At 42.2% G+C, this 16,047-nt stretch overlaps 1 protein-coding gene across 8 annotated transcripts in view; it reads right to left on the bottom strand.

Annotated features, from left to right (window-relative positions):
* Positions 1 to 15,528, bottom strand: part of pax6b (paired box 6b) — a 31,449-nt gene extending 15,921 nt beyond the window's left edge. For 7 of the 8 annotated variants that reach the window (XM_033625069.2, XM_033625088.2, XM_033625030.2 and 4 more), the window contains exon 1: positions 5,222 to 5,380. The gene's annotated coding sequence lies outside the window, so the exon portion shown is untranslated. Of the gene's footprint in view, positions 1 to 5,221; positions 5,381 to 5,410; positions 5,481 to 15,410 lie in introns of those variants that run through there. The other variant, XM_033625046.2, reaches the window with a different exon arrangement.
* Between the last annotated feature and the right edge of the window lie 519 nt (positions 15,529 to 16,047).

Genomic DNA, 16,047 nt, shown 5'->3' with positions numbered 1-16,047 from the left:
TGAAAAGTTTTGCGAAATGTCACCACAGTGTTTTTGTCTGTTTATTTGTTTATTGTGGCTTCTGCAACCACGTGTCAAATGCAGACCAGCAGGCGGTAATCATCACTGACAGATAACAATTTACACTTTGGCAAAATACTAAATGTTCAAGCACCACTTTTCCTCTTAAAAGCATACAGACTTAAATTAAATCAGCACATGAATTAACTCTATATTGTCCTAAATTAGAAATGCATCCCTGAGAGGAGAGCTCTAGTGCAGCATGGCAAGTGCAGCTGAGTTGGGGAAAGTTGTTGTTGTTTTGTCACACTAAAAGCTTCAAACGGAAGCATATTACTTTAAAATCTTTTGCCTTTGACCTTCCCTGCACTAAAACACAGCCACAAATGTCCACCACGTGCTTTTGTTGATTCTTTTTGGGTATCACCTTCCCCTGAATAGCCTTACCCCTCCTGTCAACAAGAACACCATGCGTAAAGAGCGCAGCCTTTAGGCAAGCTCCGGTGCTTTTTATGGACACATTTGCGAGGCGCGGCGACGTCACTCCTGCGACCTGACAGCAAATAGCACGCGTAAATAAAGTAAAGCAAATGACTGTGTAGCCATGGCCACACGCTCCCAAACTGCGCCGGTTGAATGACTGGCTATTAACGCACACCTCAACGCACCCAAAAGCAACCCCTCTGCGCCCGTGTTTGAGCATACACCCGGAGCTTTGGGCAGCACCAGTCTCAGCACTGAGGAGCCCCGTCGCTTACTCCAAAAGGAGGAGAACCCGAAGGGGAGAGAATGAGGGTTGTATGGATGTGGAAGCCAAACTAAAGCAGAAAAGGAGGTGCATGAAAGGGCAAAGAGAGAGGGAGAGAGCGGAGAGAGGGGACAAGCATAAGCAGGGGGAGGGGAGAGAAATTGCTTCTTTTTTTTTTTTTGGATGGGGAGGCCATGAAATGAAGTCATGGAGGCCTACACTTGACTTTCTTTGACATGTGAAAAAGTAGGAGAAGTCAGAGCTCATCAATAAAACACTTTGGAGGTGAAAGAGGGCTCCCTAACAACCATCGCATTCCTGACTATGGGTTCAATGAGTAGACAAACGACGCTGCCAGAGAGAGAGAGAGAGAGAGAGAGAGAGAGAGAGAGAGAGAGAGAGAGAGAGAGAGAGAGAGGCAGGGAGGGGAGAGGAGGGAGGGAGGAAGGGAGAGACAGAGAGGCAGAGAGAGAGAGAGGGGACTGCCCGGCTTGAATGGGGCCCTCAGTGGGCCGGCGAGATAATGAGCTGAGAGGACCGGCTCAAACTGTCACCGAGGGTCCCGCGGTGAGGAACAACACTTTGGCCAATACTCCTTCATCAAACAACCCGTAAACTAAACGAGCACATTCATCTGTTTCTCCTTCCTGCATTGTTTCTACTCACTTAGACTGGTGGCTCAGCCTATAGGCCTACCGTGAATGGCTGCAGCTTATATCAGCTAAGGGGGGGTTCCCAAACATTTTCACGTCAAGGACCCCCCTATTAGACATGCATTAGACCACAAACACCCCCCCTCTTCCTCCTCCCCCCACCTCACCCAGTCACCCCACCCGCTTGGACTTTGTGCAATGATGGGACCTCGTGTTGGTTATGATTTACTGTAAACCTGAATGAGTGGACAGGCTGAAGGTGGAGTTAAACTTTCAAACAACAGAAATCAGAATTAATTGTATTTCCTAGAGGTTAATGGATTGAACTTATTTTGCAGAGAGGATGTTAGTTAGAGTTAAAGTTAGAAACATTGTGTTCATATTTATTTTTTAAATGCACAATGCAGAGTTGAATGCAGGACCAAAGAAGAGTGAACTCCTGCAGTGTTTATGCGTTCTCATGTCGGTCAGCCTCAGTGACACCATGTTGGCTCAGAACTGTCTATTTAATTTTAACAATAATAATTTAAATATTTAACTCTGAAAACTGAGCTTATTTGTGTAACAAGATCCTGATGACATCTCGTCCAATTTAATGTTAAAATATGATCTAAACTGAAAAAACAAGGGGGGGGGGGAGAAAAGTAAAAAAAAAACAGCCTTCATCCCTTTATTCAAACTACTTGTGGTTATAGCCCACCTTTGTAGTGCAAATGTTATTGCCACTCACTTGTCACAGACTGCAGCTGTCAAAAATTCACACCACTAACCTGCCCTCGCTGAAAAGACAGATTCCCCGATGAGTGTGTCAAGTAGTTTTCTTTGGAAACAATACCTCCAGTAGGTTATTGATTTCTTTGGTTAAGCTGTAAATCCGCTCCAGGAGCTAATTCGTTGTCTTCACTCTCGGGAGATTTTTTTTTCTTCTTTCTTTTTCACGACCTTCACTAGAATGCCAAGCAGGCCTCCATCTACCAACAACAACACTGTAATAAGATATATTTTTCTGTATATATATTTATATATGATTTCTGTTTTGTAAGGTAGGGTTGCCGTGGAAGTCTGTTAAAAAAAACGGAATAGGCCGATGTTGGGAAAGCAATTAGCCCAATTCGGATTAGCAGCAACTAATGCCACAGGCCTTGAAAAGAAAGCCTAATCTGGTCGCTATTTTCCCCTGAGGCAATGTGGTATTTGTACCCATCTAGAAACTTTAAATGCAAAAAAAAAAAAAAAAAAAAAAGTAAGAAAGAAAATGAAAAAGAAAGAATGAAAAAACATAAGGGGAGCTCCAGTGAAAAACAGTGACATTGTTTTGGGGACAGGGAGGAGGATGCAGTGCAGGTTAAACCCCCCCTAATTTACTCTTTTATTTGGGATTACAGTTTACCCTCCACTGCCTGATACACATTTACACCAGATAAATTCATCAAGTGTGAAACTGGTGGAAATATTGCCTCCAATTATTTTAGTTTTTGTTAAATCCTCTTCTATTTTATTGTATTCATTAACACTTGTTTGCCATTGTGATGATCCCCCACTGGAGGTCATAGTTCACTCACCTTTTATATAGCAGGACATCTGGGGAGGTCTATTTAAAAATGTTACAATGTTGTGACAAGATTGTTTGTCTTTAATAAAAGATGACCGAGCTGAATCCCCCTGATTTATGTAGATTTTTTTAAAAAGGAAAATTAATGCATTAATCCACATCTTATTTATTTATTTTATTTTGTATTAATGTAGAAGCACTATTAAGCAATTAATGATCCATTATTTTCATCATCATTATTATTATTATTATTATTATTATTATTATTATTATTATCATCACTACTACTACTATTAGTATTATTATTATTTCTACTTTAGTTATTATTGATGATGAGGAAACTTACTAATTATTAGCTGGTAATTTTAACAGTCTTATTTCTGAAAATATTGTTGGAAGCACGATTAAAAAAGTAAATGAGGTTTAAAAAATTCAATTGATGTTTATTTTTAAAAATCAAATCAAAATGAGCTTACAATTAGAACAATTTTTATTTTATTTTTCATCGGTGTTCATAATTTTGTAATCTCAATGATCACTATACAAAATGTCAACCTGTATTTCCTAAGCAGCATTCTTGTTGAGGTGACCTGTCATTCATCACACAGCCCCGGACTGTCAGATTTTATTCTCTCCAAAGAGATTCATGAGGACGTCGCTGCGTTATTTGCATAAATTATTTGCACTTTTTACAGCGTGCAATTCTGTTTTTGTCAACAATGATTAAACAGTCACATGCTTGTTTGACTTTTGCGCAGATCTTTCATCAGTCTCCTATTTTTTTTTTAAAAAAAAAAGCGTGCTGCACATGAGGCGCATCCCGGAACAGACAACACCATTAATGTCCACTCATTTCTAAGCACATTAAATACATATAAAGACACATAACTCCGTCTGGGAAAATAGAAATATTTGCAGATGGTTCTTATTCTGCCTTTCTATAAGAAACATTTGTCTCACAGGCGCTTTTTAAACATGTTCCATCACATTAAAGGTCTACATATAAATATAGTGTATTTGTGCACCCCCCTCCTCCTGGAGCAGGAGGTGTTGACAAATAAATACATGACTATAAATTTAGTTTATTTTAACTGATGCAAAGTGCACGATCTTTGAACTTTGTAGAGAAACACGCAGAGGATCGAGGATTTCTCGTGCAGCCCACAGAAGGTGTACAGTCCACAGAAGCCCTCTCCTGGCAAAAGGCTGAAGGCTGGGATAAACACCGGGGCTAATGGTGTCACAGCGCTGCTCGGCAAGCGTGACAGAAGGAAACACTGGACCCAAACATACAAGAGCCTGGACCTGAGACATTTAAAGTCTCCCAGCTACTGTTTGGAAATCAGATTATATCTTTGTCTTCACTTTGGAAAAATAAAAAACATATAAAATCTCATCTTACTGGAGGTGGCACTAAAATAGAAACATATATATTTAAAAAAACAAACAAACAAACAAACAAACAAAAAAACCAAGAGACATGCTCTTTTTTATAAACCCACATCAATGTGAAAACCCTCAGGGCGCACATGTCATTTCCCTGCATGTTCAGTTGTACTACTTTAAATTTTGACACTTTACTTTTTTCTTTTTTTTTGTGCAAATTGGAGTCAAAATTTAGAAAACTTATTTTACAACACGGTCATTCACTTCTTTCACTCCACATTAAAGCCAAAAATATTTAAGATGCTTCTCCAAAACTCGCACGTGGATTGCAGCGCGATGAATAAGCGCAGCCAGCAAAGTGAAATATTCCGCTGATGGACAGCGTCATTTCCACCGCGCTGATGGATCGAGCAGAGCTGAATAGATCCCCCATACGCATTCAATTTACTGTACAGGTCGAAGCCTTTAATTTCCCCCCGGCGTAAAGCTCACAATAATAGGCGCTTTTTAACGGAGTGACGTGCGCTTAATTCCTCAGTGAAGATCGCTAATTACACGCTGTATGCGTGTGTGTGGGATAGATGACAACAAAAACTAAGTCACTTCGCTGTGTTCAACTTTGTGTGAGTGTACACCTCCTGTAGGCAACACGGAGCAACGTGCAACCACTTAACCCGTAATTTTACCTAACTTTGCCCATGCATCAGGCTCATGATCATTCTGCGTGCAACTTTCTGCTTTCTCTACACCTGTTAAAGTTTGGAGCATATCAGGAAAAGCACGCACGTTTCCAGAGTTTAAACACACCCAAAAGGAGAATTGCAAACATATAAGAGCTTTAAATGTTAAAAAGAAACTGAAATATGGTCCGTCCAAACTCACCGGATGAAAGGCAGCAGCTGTGTGTGACCGGTATCCTGTGCGTAAAAAGTCGCTTCTTCCCTCCCCGGATCTCTCCTCCGTGTCACAGCGACAGAAACTTATAGGTCCCGATTAAAATCTATCTACCTTTGGATCCGTCGTGGAGTTGAAATGTCAATGAGAGTGGGAAAAAAAATCTGCGGCTCTTACCAGCAACTTTCCTTTCAGCATCAGCCTCAAGTTGGCAGTGATTGGCTGGAGCGACGGGTCGACGTCATACCTTGGACAGGACACAGAGCACAGAATGGGGAAGTGCACAAGGTAGCGTATACATGTGTAGCACACCGGCCTGTTTACTGTCCCACTATCTGCTGTGTGCAGGGACTGACAGCTAACACCTTGCTCTGCAGGGCCACGTCATGTTTTATCTTTTATTACATTTAATTTAATCTAATTTGACTATATTTTAGTTTTTATTTTATCCACACTGTCCCCTGTTGTGCCAGATTAAAAGGACGGTTACACAAAAAACAAAACAAGATGCTTGTCCAGTGATTTTAAAAATTAAAGTCATGCATCCTGCAACTGAAAACAGATTAATAAAATGCGTTTTCACTCCACGCAGCGTGGACTTGAATGATGTAGCCTTTTTTAGTTGTAAAGTTTTAAAACGGAGACATTTTGCAAGATAAAGACAGACATGACATATTCATCACAATGGATTTTTGAAAGCTGCATTCCCCCCTCAACAGCAAGCAACTAACAGAGGCCAGGCAGTGACATTAAGACATGAACAAGTTGTGTTTTTAATGTGAGCATGCTCAGTGTGCAACAGGTGTGGGCAAAACAGGTGCAGGCAAGTCCCACTCAGTAGACCTGTGAAAATGCCTCTCTCACGGTTCCTCACGATAGCCTATATTTGAGCAGTAGGTCCAGACACATTCCCAAAGCCCTGGTATCACCCTGGCACAGTTCTGTGTCAGAGAGTCAGAATAGTAATCATAAACACGAGTTATGTTGGAGACAATTCCCCTCAGCCTGCGCTAAAAACGTTTTTATTTCTACAGCCCTATAAAGTTGTCGTAATGGGGCTTTGGCTTGCCTTTTACTAAGGCGGGCTAAAAGCCTCCAATCCTATTTCACAACCTCTGATGTTTGTGTCAATTTGAACAAGACGGTGAGTAAATGGGCAACCGCGCCGCCGCCTGTCTCTCAGGAAGAGACCGGGGCAGCGCAGGTACGGGCCAGTCAGGACTGGCTGTGTTTGGGCCATTATTTGGAGGGACAGCCATTAAGAGGCCTTGATACTGTGCAACGCAGCAGGGTGCTCGACATCCGCGCTGGAAACCGCACGGCTTGGTCCCTGCTTATCAGGCTGTCAATAAAACGAGATGGGATACAGCGGTCGGGCCAGGTGCTCCCTTTCCCTTCCCACACAGCCCCGCTCTCCAGAAGCAGATCAGGCGTAAACGCAAATCTGTCCAGCCGGTTTTCCCTCTGCCGTCACCACGCTGCTGCACAACGCCACCTCTCTCCCCCCCTCTCCCCCCTCTCCCTCACACACACGCTCTCTAACACACACACACACACACACACACACACACACTCACTCTAAACCACACTGACAGTTGTTTCTGATTTTTTTATGAATATATGGAAACTATTTTGCAACTCAAATACTCGTGATGGCAAACATCAGCCTGCATGTTATCTCAGTCTCCACTGCTGATGCATGTTTAGCAAACATTACAGTAAAAGTTAAATATGCGACATTAATCTGAGTTACATGTTGACGTGGATGTAAACAGGCCTGCGTGGACAACATGTATAAAACTTATGGGAAATAATCCTAAACCTGTGGGAGCACCCCTGCGCGCGCTTTCCAGGGATATGCCAATCCCTCGCTCGCTCTGACTGATCAAATTTGAAACAAATTGTGTAATGATCGACCTCCCCTCTCTAACCATGCAGAACATTATGCTGCCATAGCCTACGCCTCATGAGCTTATTGTTTACTGCCGCTGTAGCAGACAGAGAAAAATGTCCAGGGGACCGAGCACGTTACCAGAAAGCAGAGGGTGCACGCGGAGTGGATGCTGCTGTTCAAAGGGGGCATTTCATCCATCTAAATTAGGATTAATTGCAATGGAGACGAGGAGGTGAGTTTGATCTGAGCGTCAAGTTTGAAACAGGCTGTGAAATAGGGCCCTGCGTTTGGGTGAAACTTTGTTGTATGCATGAGGTGATGGGCTGTAATTTGCATTTTATTTTGTCTTTTCGCGTCAAGAGAAACTTAACAGACCTATAATAGTTTAAAGAAATGTAAAGAGAGGACAAAGTTAGTCAGAGTGGAGCCTGATGTGGCGTGGAGTGGGCAAAATTGTCAGGCCTGCTCCTGCTGCCACTCAAACAGCAGGCATGTCGTGTGCAGAGATGTTTAGATTGGTCATCTGATATTTTCAATTTAAGATACAGTCTCCAAAGATAATGTAGCCTAATTACCCCCACATACACACACCCCACATTGCACACGCACGCGCACACACACACATACACATACACATGCACATGCACATACTCCTCGTCTCTCTCTCTCTCCCCCTGTGTGAAATGTTTTAATAAGCCCTACACGCTCTGTGTGCAGAGTTTGATTTGTTTTCTCTCCATGCTCCCCGGCCCTGGATCGAGACATTAGCCGAATTCCCCCGGGGTGATTGGATGCAATTTGTCCGGAGTAGACAGGCACGTCCTGGATGTTAGGAATTCACTTTGGCTCAACGTGACAAGTCTGACTTCGATCTACAATTGCATCTGAAAGTGCAGCGAGCGGAAAGATCCCATGCCATTAAGTGTTCTTCTCCCCCCTCTCTTTTTTCTTTTTTTTTTTTTCAAAATAACAAGATCCTCCATTTGCTCACAAATATTTATAACAATTCCATTTGCGACACCTCTAATCTGCCAGTGAGGCCTGTGTGCAGCGCTAAATGCGGGCTGTGTCGGCGGTGGTGCACATGGTCAGTCCTCCGAGTCTGGAGAGAGAGAAAGTCCAAACGAGGGGATATTATGCCCCAAATCTATGACCCTTTAAATTAGATTAAAGATTGACAGTGGGCTGGATCTAAAAAGGAAAAAAAAAACAAACGTAAGAGTGACACCTGCCACGCAGACTTGCCTGTGATTGATTCTGATGCTTCGTGCTGGCAACAATAATGCTGCTGTTTTGCGCAGGGCTGAGTAGGCGCATTTATCACTCGCTTGCCAGGAGTGGCTGAAGTCAGTGTCCGTGTCGCGCTGTGAGCTGACAGGGGAAAATGGGAGCTAACGAGGTTGTCAGATGTCCTGACAAGACAAATGAGAGCTCGTCACTCCCTGCGCTTTAATAACGTTTAATGGAAACGTATTGCACCGTTCAAAATAAAGTGTTACACATACCGGGGTCTGGCGGCGACGCAGTTAATTACGCACGGCGAGGTAAATTACGCATCAGCTAAAGGGTGTTGGCCTGGATTCAGCACCACCGAAGAGGATTGTATCTATATAACACCTATGATTTGTACTTAACAGACCGTCTCGACCTTGGACTTTGTGTTGGTACTTTCAACGAGCAATTAGACTGAAGTTTACTGGCAAATAATTAAAACTAAATTGACTTTCCGACATGTGGTCACAGTTTGTGAAAAGGTCTTACCAGAGCACATCTTTGCAACAGTTGGAAGATATTTTAACGTGTCAAAATCACCTGTTAATTGGCCAAAAACAAATCAAAGATGTGCTATATATCAGAATGACCAGATGCTTCTTGATGCTTACTTGTTATGTGTGTTATGTAATGAGTCCTTTCTCGAGTATATTTTCATTTTAGGACCCAAAAGAAGAAATATTAAACCAGTCGACTGCATAAACAATATTTTTGCTCCAACATGAGTGTAGGACTTTGGGCTCTTTAGCTGAGTTTATTCACTCACTAAATTACGTCAAGGTCTGGCGTTCAAATCCAACCAAGACTGGGACTGTAACAACATTTTGATGATTTTTTTCCACGTGTAAATGTTTAGATTAAATGTAACTCTGTCAGAACCTCTGCAACGCTCTGCACCGACAGGGTTTCCCTCATCACTTGTGTCAGGGCTGTGATCTGACTGATTTTTGTGGATAACGTTGAGCGCTGAGGTTGTGCATTCTCCTGTGTAATTCATGGTGTGCGATATAGCCAACACACGGTATGGTAGTTATGGTCATGATACATAATCCCCAGGGCAGGGCTGATGCTGGGCTCTAACTAAACAGAGCTGCGGGCTGTATTGGAGACTTCAGTTTATGTTTGTTTGGTAATATCTATTAATTTATTTGATCTTTTATTATTCTATCTTATAAAGACCCGTGATGATCTGCTCTTACTCTCAGGTTTACATGATGCTTTCTGTCTAATCAGTCAGCTGACTCAGTGTGTCTGGGATCAGCATTTTTTTCCGAGTATGAATAAATAAGCAAATGTTGCGTTCAAATGAGCTGGGGAAAGTGAGGACAAAAGTATGACAGAAATTTGACTGACACAAAGCAACTTTAGGTCCACGCATGGACTTAACATCATACTGTATCCAACCATGGCAGTAAGAGTTGTTTCCCCACAGCCTCGTTTGCAGTTATATTAATTAAAATAATATATGTGTGTCAAAAAGGGGGAAGGTAATCCGGATCTTTCGTCCACTGTGATGGTAAATACTCATTATTTAGCATAGAGGCTCACCTCCCCACGATTCAACGAGCCCGGTGAGTGACAGGTGATGGGATGGCATTTGTAAAGATCTCACTCGGCCCCTCGCTCCTTTTCTCTCCTGATGGAGGGGGCGGGATGTGCGCGTAAAAACAGATATAATTTCACTAATGCCATCACCTGGCCTCTGGCACTTTTCTGTGCAGGGTCGGAGAGGCCGGAGCACCTGCTGCAGGAGGAGCAGCAGCAGCTAGAGAGGATCCGAGGAGGAGAGGTAATTATACTGTCGGCACCGCTGCACACATGGCCACATACAGTAGCACCCAGCCACACAATGGATGAGACCTATTTTTGTGCGTAAAACTGCAACAAATGTTAAAATGTCCGAATAAACGCGCATGTGATGCCTGGGCTGCGCACAGGGCCTTCTGCAAACAAACCTATAGCTCCAAGCAAGAGAGGAGACAGAACATAAAACACCAAATGTGACAAACTCAACGCAGATCTGTGTGATATGTATAAATGGATGCAGCGGCACAACGCTGTACGTGAACTCACACAGATAACTGGGCTATGTAAAACAACACACACTAAATCAGGCAATAACGACGACAAACCGTCTGGAAAATGGACGCACATAGTGCAGCAAGAAATCACTTCTTGTCCCCTCCCTCCTTCTCTGTGTCTGGATGACAAATCCTATCCTGGAGTAAATATTTTGAGGATAATTGAACTGATTGTTATTTGCAAGTTTCTCTGTCTTGAATATAAAAGCGGCGGCGCGCCTGTGCGCACTCATAATGACTTTCAGACCATTGGCAAGATATATTCATAATGTGGCGAATCTTAAATTGCTAATATGCAATTCTGCGGAATACGTCAGGATGCATTATTGATTTGGCTTTTTGTGTGTTTCCCCCGCAAATGTTCTTTTAACACTGAAAATGTGAGCTAGACGGGGACCCAGAGACTCTCAAAGGTCCTGAAAAAGCTCGTCGTTAAAATGTGACACACAAGCTGACCTCTTCACTGCTTTTAAGACAGCTCACTAAAGGCTGCTAAACTCTGAAGGGAAGGGTTAGAGGGGGGAAAATGTGCAAAACATAATGCAGACAAAAGGCGAGAGAGGAAAGCGAATATGTTTGTGACTTACTCTGGGAGGCACTTTGTTGTACCTTGAACATATAGATTATTGAGGACTTCTGTGGGAGAAATAAAGATAACTTTCGGGTCAGTGCTTCACTATTGATCTTATTCACTCCATCCCTTATAGGCCGGTTATTCAGCAGCACCCCGCTGTGGATACACACTACATTTCAGCCTATACAGTGTTAAGCCTGCGCACTGGCGACAGAAAGCCTCTGTATAGACCACGAAACGTTTCTAAATCTAATCACAAACGAACCGTAATTAGACAAGTAATTACCGGCGTAATTAACAGCCTCTTTCTGCTCGCTGTGCTTTGATATGGACGGGTAGCGAGCTCTGCGCTTTATGGCACACAGGCAGCAGCAGCGGCAGCGGATAAAGTCTTTATTATTATTGCTGGAAACCCATCTGGTAATAGTCTTGCCCGAGACCTCCTCCCCCCTAATCAAGGTTTTAATTAAAGACGGTTGAGGGCCATGGAGAACATGAAGGCCAGTAATTAAGACTAACATTGGACCCTAACAGATGCAACCCTCCTCCTGCGTTGGTGCAGAAAAGGGAAGCTCACAAACCAAGACGCGCACAGTCGTCCATGCATAGATGTATGTATTCATAAATAATCATGGATTAGCGGTTGCTCATTGTCATGAAATATAAACAGGAATAAATGATTCGCAAAACATATATTTTCTGTCTCAGGTTTACGCATCAAACATACAGTATATTTATGTCAGATTATAAAAGGTAACGGTGCCATGAACAAGGCAGGTACAGCCAGGTTAGTTTACACTTTCCACTATACAATACAGTATTTAACCCCTCGTTCGGGATCAGAGGCACATTCCCATTAACCGAGGAGAGTCTGGGTGTTTGTTTTCATATTTCGTTGACATGTATTGATTTGAGGACAGCTCTGGGGTTTTGTCGCAGGAGAGAGCCCCCGGTCACAATGCATTAGCGTGATGCCTGCGCACTATAGCCCGTCATCTGGGGGTCCAAACAGGACGGGGGCTCGACATTATCATCATTAGGAGTGCGGTTGAACGCGCGCGTAAAAGTTGGTGCCACACATTAACTATCATTCCACTCAAAGAAGTCGCGTTTGGATTTTAAATTAAAATATTCTTCCGTTTTTGTTCCCAGTAATATATTTATCTGAGGTAATGATTCTCAAGCTGTCCAGACGATTTGGAAATTAATTCCAACTGAGAGTCTCCTGAGCAAAAGTTACGCTGATGTAACAAACTAATCAAACATGAATGATCCGGAGTAAAAGACAGGTTTCAGTACAGGTACCGCAGTAATAACAGGGCAGCAAATTATTTTAATTACTAATCCAAACCTGCAAAAAAAAGAGATTATTTTGCATACATTGTGCGTAAAAGTGCACCTGGAATCAATCACGCAGACCTCGGTATACAAAGAAATACAATAAAACTGTGTCATGTGTGGTTATGAATATTCATCACATCCGCTTCAATCATTCCCCAACACTTATCCCCCTCTCTCTGCTACGCACGCACGCGTTCTCACACACTTAAGAGACGTCCTCCATAAGTTGCACTGTGGAAGTTTTAAGATTTGCCCCTCTTCAGATGGGCCAGCAGATGGGCGGACGTTTAGCCAAAATTCCCCGCACAGACAGCTCCCTGCATGCTTAGCCACCAATGGAGAGGGCCTACAAGAAGGGTGCACTTTGGCATCTCGACCTCGCCATATCTCCCCTTAAACAAATAGCAGGCCTGAAAATGAGTCAGGATTCAGACTTTGGAGAAGTCTTACAAACGATGACGGAGGGAGGGAGAATATTATCAGGTGGACCCAAAGTAGCAACACTCCAGTGGGAAAACTCCATCATCACTCTACCTTTCTCCTACAAACATGCATGCAAGAAGAACAGCTAGAAAATCAGCCCCTGTATTCCTATGTAGAAACATACACTGTAACAGCTGTGATATAACTTTGACATACAGAAACCGAATTTATAGTTATAATGTGGTGTGCCTCTTTCTACATTGCACTGCTGTGTAGCTAAGTGCACTTATATTTAAGAAATCACTTAAATCACACACAAGTGATCTAGTGATCTTTGCAAACTTAATGAGCAGGCCATGCTTACAATGAACAGGTAATTATGAACGATAAAAATAGTTTGAGGTATGTCTGAAGCTCTAACTGCAAACCAAATTCTTACAAAAACCATCTTCACATGATAACATACAGGAGAAAACTTGGCCTGTGTGCTGCAGCACTTCTCAGCCACTGTGTTCTCCATCATCGCCTCTAGTGGAGCTTTTCTGCCCCCTAGCGCCCAACCAGAGACCCGCACGCACTCTGAGTGATGATGTTGTGGAGTTAAATATCGGAACATGCTGCTGGGTTAATTTGCGCTCTGCTGAACAAAAGGTGACCAGGCAGTGTTTGTGTTCAGGTGAGGTGGTTTGACGAATGATTGCTTTCACTGTTTGAGTCCATTCTCAGAGTTATGGCATTAATGACATCATAGAATGAAATGAGAAATGTTTGGATAATATGTAAGTTATGTTTATGTGTGTTGAGGCTCAGGTGGGAGCACAGATTCTGGTGATATTTATTGCCAATCTTAATACTGACATCTTCTAAAGTCATATAGTTTCCTTGTTTTAATAAAATCTTATAATAATGGCATTTATAATTTGGTTCTCCATCATAAATCATCACAATGAGTGAGAACAAATGTAACTTTATAAGTACTATGACAACTAATTTGATGAGATACATCAGGATTTCTGTGTGTTACACACTGTAGCTGTTAAATTAAAATATTTCCATGGCTTTCCATGAGCTGCTGACACATACTGATGTCTTTACTGTCAGTGTCACACATTGTTCATTGATGCAGTTAATGTATGTATGTAGTTCCCTGGTGTGTCAATAGAGACGACCTCTCATATCACTGTGTTTATGTTGGCACACTACGTCCATCCATCTACTTATCAAGGTCCTAATACTGCTATAAATGTCACAGTATGTGGCATTAAATATGGTATAACAGCTGACACACTATCTGATTAAACAAATGTTACAGATATGTTTATGTTTGCTTTACATATTTATGGGTCTATTATGATTATTTTTGGGCATAATAGAAAAAAAAGAGTCATGTGAGTCAACAGACTGTAACTATTTAGATTTTAGTGTCAGATTATCACCCACTGGCTGTGTACATGATTCACAGGTAATGCTTGTGATCTATGAAATAATAAAAGTAGCTTTAGAAAGCATTAATATATGACTAGTGTAAATTATTAATATAGTGATTAAAAATTTATTTGAATGCACACAGAGGTTGCCATTTTGAATTTTGGGCCAAATTCAGAGCCAAAGGAAAACCTATAACACATTTCAAATCATTAAGTGTGATTTTTTTATTTTATTCTCATTATTTTTTAACATATCTTTTCATTACACTACATTTTAGTTAGTGATGTAGCAGAGAGTATAACAAAGTTTTTTCTGAATAGATTTTTCCAATCTTATAAATCTAAATTCATGTCTAAATTCAAAATTGATATAAAAATCAACATCTCTGTGGGAAAATAACTATTTTTCCCTTTTAATTGTGTCACTTTTCTTTCTGACAATAACTGACCAGAGGCTTGAACTAACCCACACTTTTCTTTCCCACTGCCTCACTGGTTACAGGAGAGCAGTTCTCTCAAGCTCTCTGCTCCAGGTACACAAGTAGGATTCAGGCAATTATCCATAATATCCCAGTAATGTTAAAAGAATGAGGCTTAATTTTCCATCTGGTTGCATGGAGAGAAATGTCAAACGTATTGGATTGAGACCGTCGTTTTAATCATTAAGGGAGCACAGCGAAGGTTGATGAAGAGGTATTGCGGTGTTGCTGCTCATGCATAATTTTGCCTATTGATCAGGTGAGTCTGGAGCTCATACGGACAATATATTGGCTTCTTGGATAAATTTGTGAATCTTCCAAAGTGATTAAAAAGTTTGACTTTGGAATATATACTTTAATATTCCATAGGTCAAAATATCAGAATGTAAACTACATTATTTGATAAAATATTTTAGCTTAATAAATGACTCTTAACAGTTGTGGCATCTACAATAGACACACTGTGTATGTGTGCTGCAATATTTTGTCTTGTAATGGAAATGTGTTTCCCTTAGAGGATATCTGTCTCTCTCTCTCTCTCTCCCTCTCTTCTCTCTCTATGCATGAAGGGAGGTTGGCATTTACTTGACAATTTCTGCCTTTAAGTGCAGGCTTTAAGTGCAGTGTTTTTATCTACACCTAAGATAGCTGCGGACCAGGACAATTTAACAGGCAATTTAACTGACCGTGTGTTAGTGAAGCTGTCTGAGTCCCACTCTCTGCCAGAGCGCCATGGCATGATGGATGTAGGCAGTCTGGGCTAGGTGAAGAAGCACACACACATGCACAAACACACACACAATCCCATTGAATACACAGATACACAGACACACCGCCCTGCCATATTTTCCCAATACAAACGCATATGGGCCAATCCACAGCCAACCCCCTTCCATTAAGTCAACATCTTGTGCTGGCGGTTGGAACAGTGCGGGGCTGGAGTCAGGTCGTCCAAATCCGTCAGTACGAGGAGGCAGAGGCGTTTGTCATCCTCCTCTCTGGGCACCATCCTCCTGGAAGAGAGAAAGGGGGGACAGAGGGTGGTGGAGCTACGTAGCATCTGGCTCTGGTAGCTCCAGCTGCAGGGAGAGAAGGGGACAGGAGCTGTGCTGCAGCCCAGGGGAGACACTCTTTCTGCAGCCAAAACTGCTCCACCACCATCCTATCTGCTGGATGGAGGAGTGGGGAATCAAGTCAGACGATACAGAGAAAGAGTTTGCTGGTGGTGTCGATCACCTACAGTGAGGACGAAGATGTAGTACAGATAGAGAGCTGATATTTAGTCTCTTGATTTCAGTGTTTTAATTATAGCACAATTTTTTT

Source organism: Epinephelus lanceolatus, chromosome 2 (genome assembly GCF_041903045.1).
Source record: "Epinephelus lanceolatus isolate andai-2023 chromosome 2, ASM4190304v1, whole genome shotgun sequence".
Taxonomy (NCBI): domain Eukaryota; kingdom Metazoa; phylum Chordata; class Actinopteri; order Perciformes; family Serranidae; genus Epinephelus; species Epinephelus lanceolatus.
Note: the sequence above shows the minus strand (reverse complement) of the source record. Positions and strands in the feature narration are given on the sequence as shown.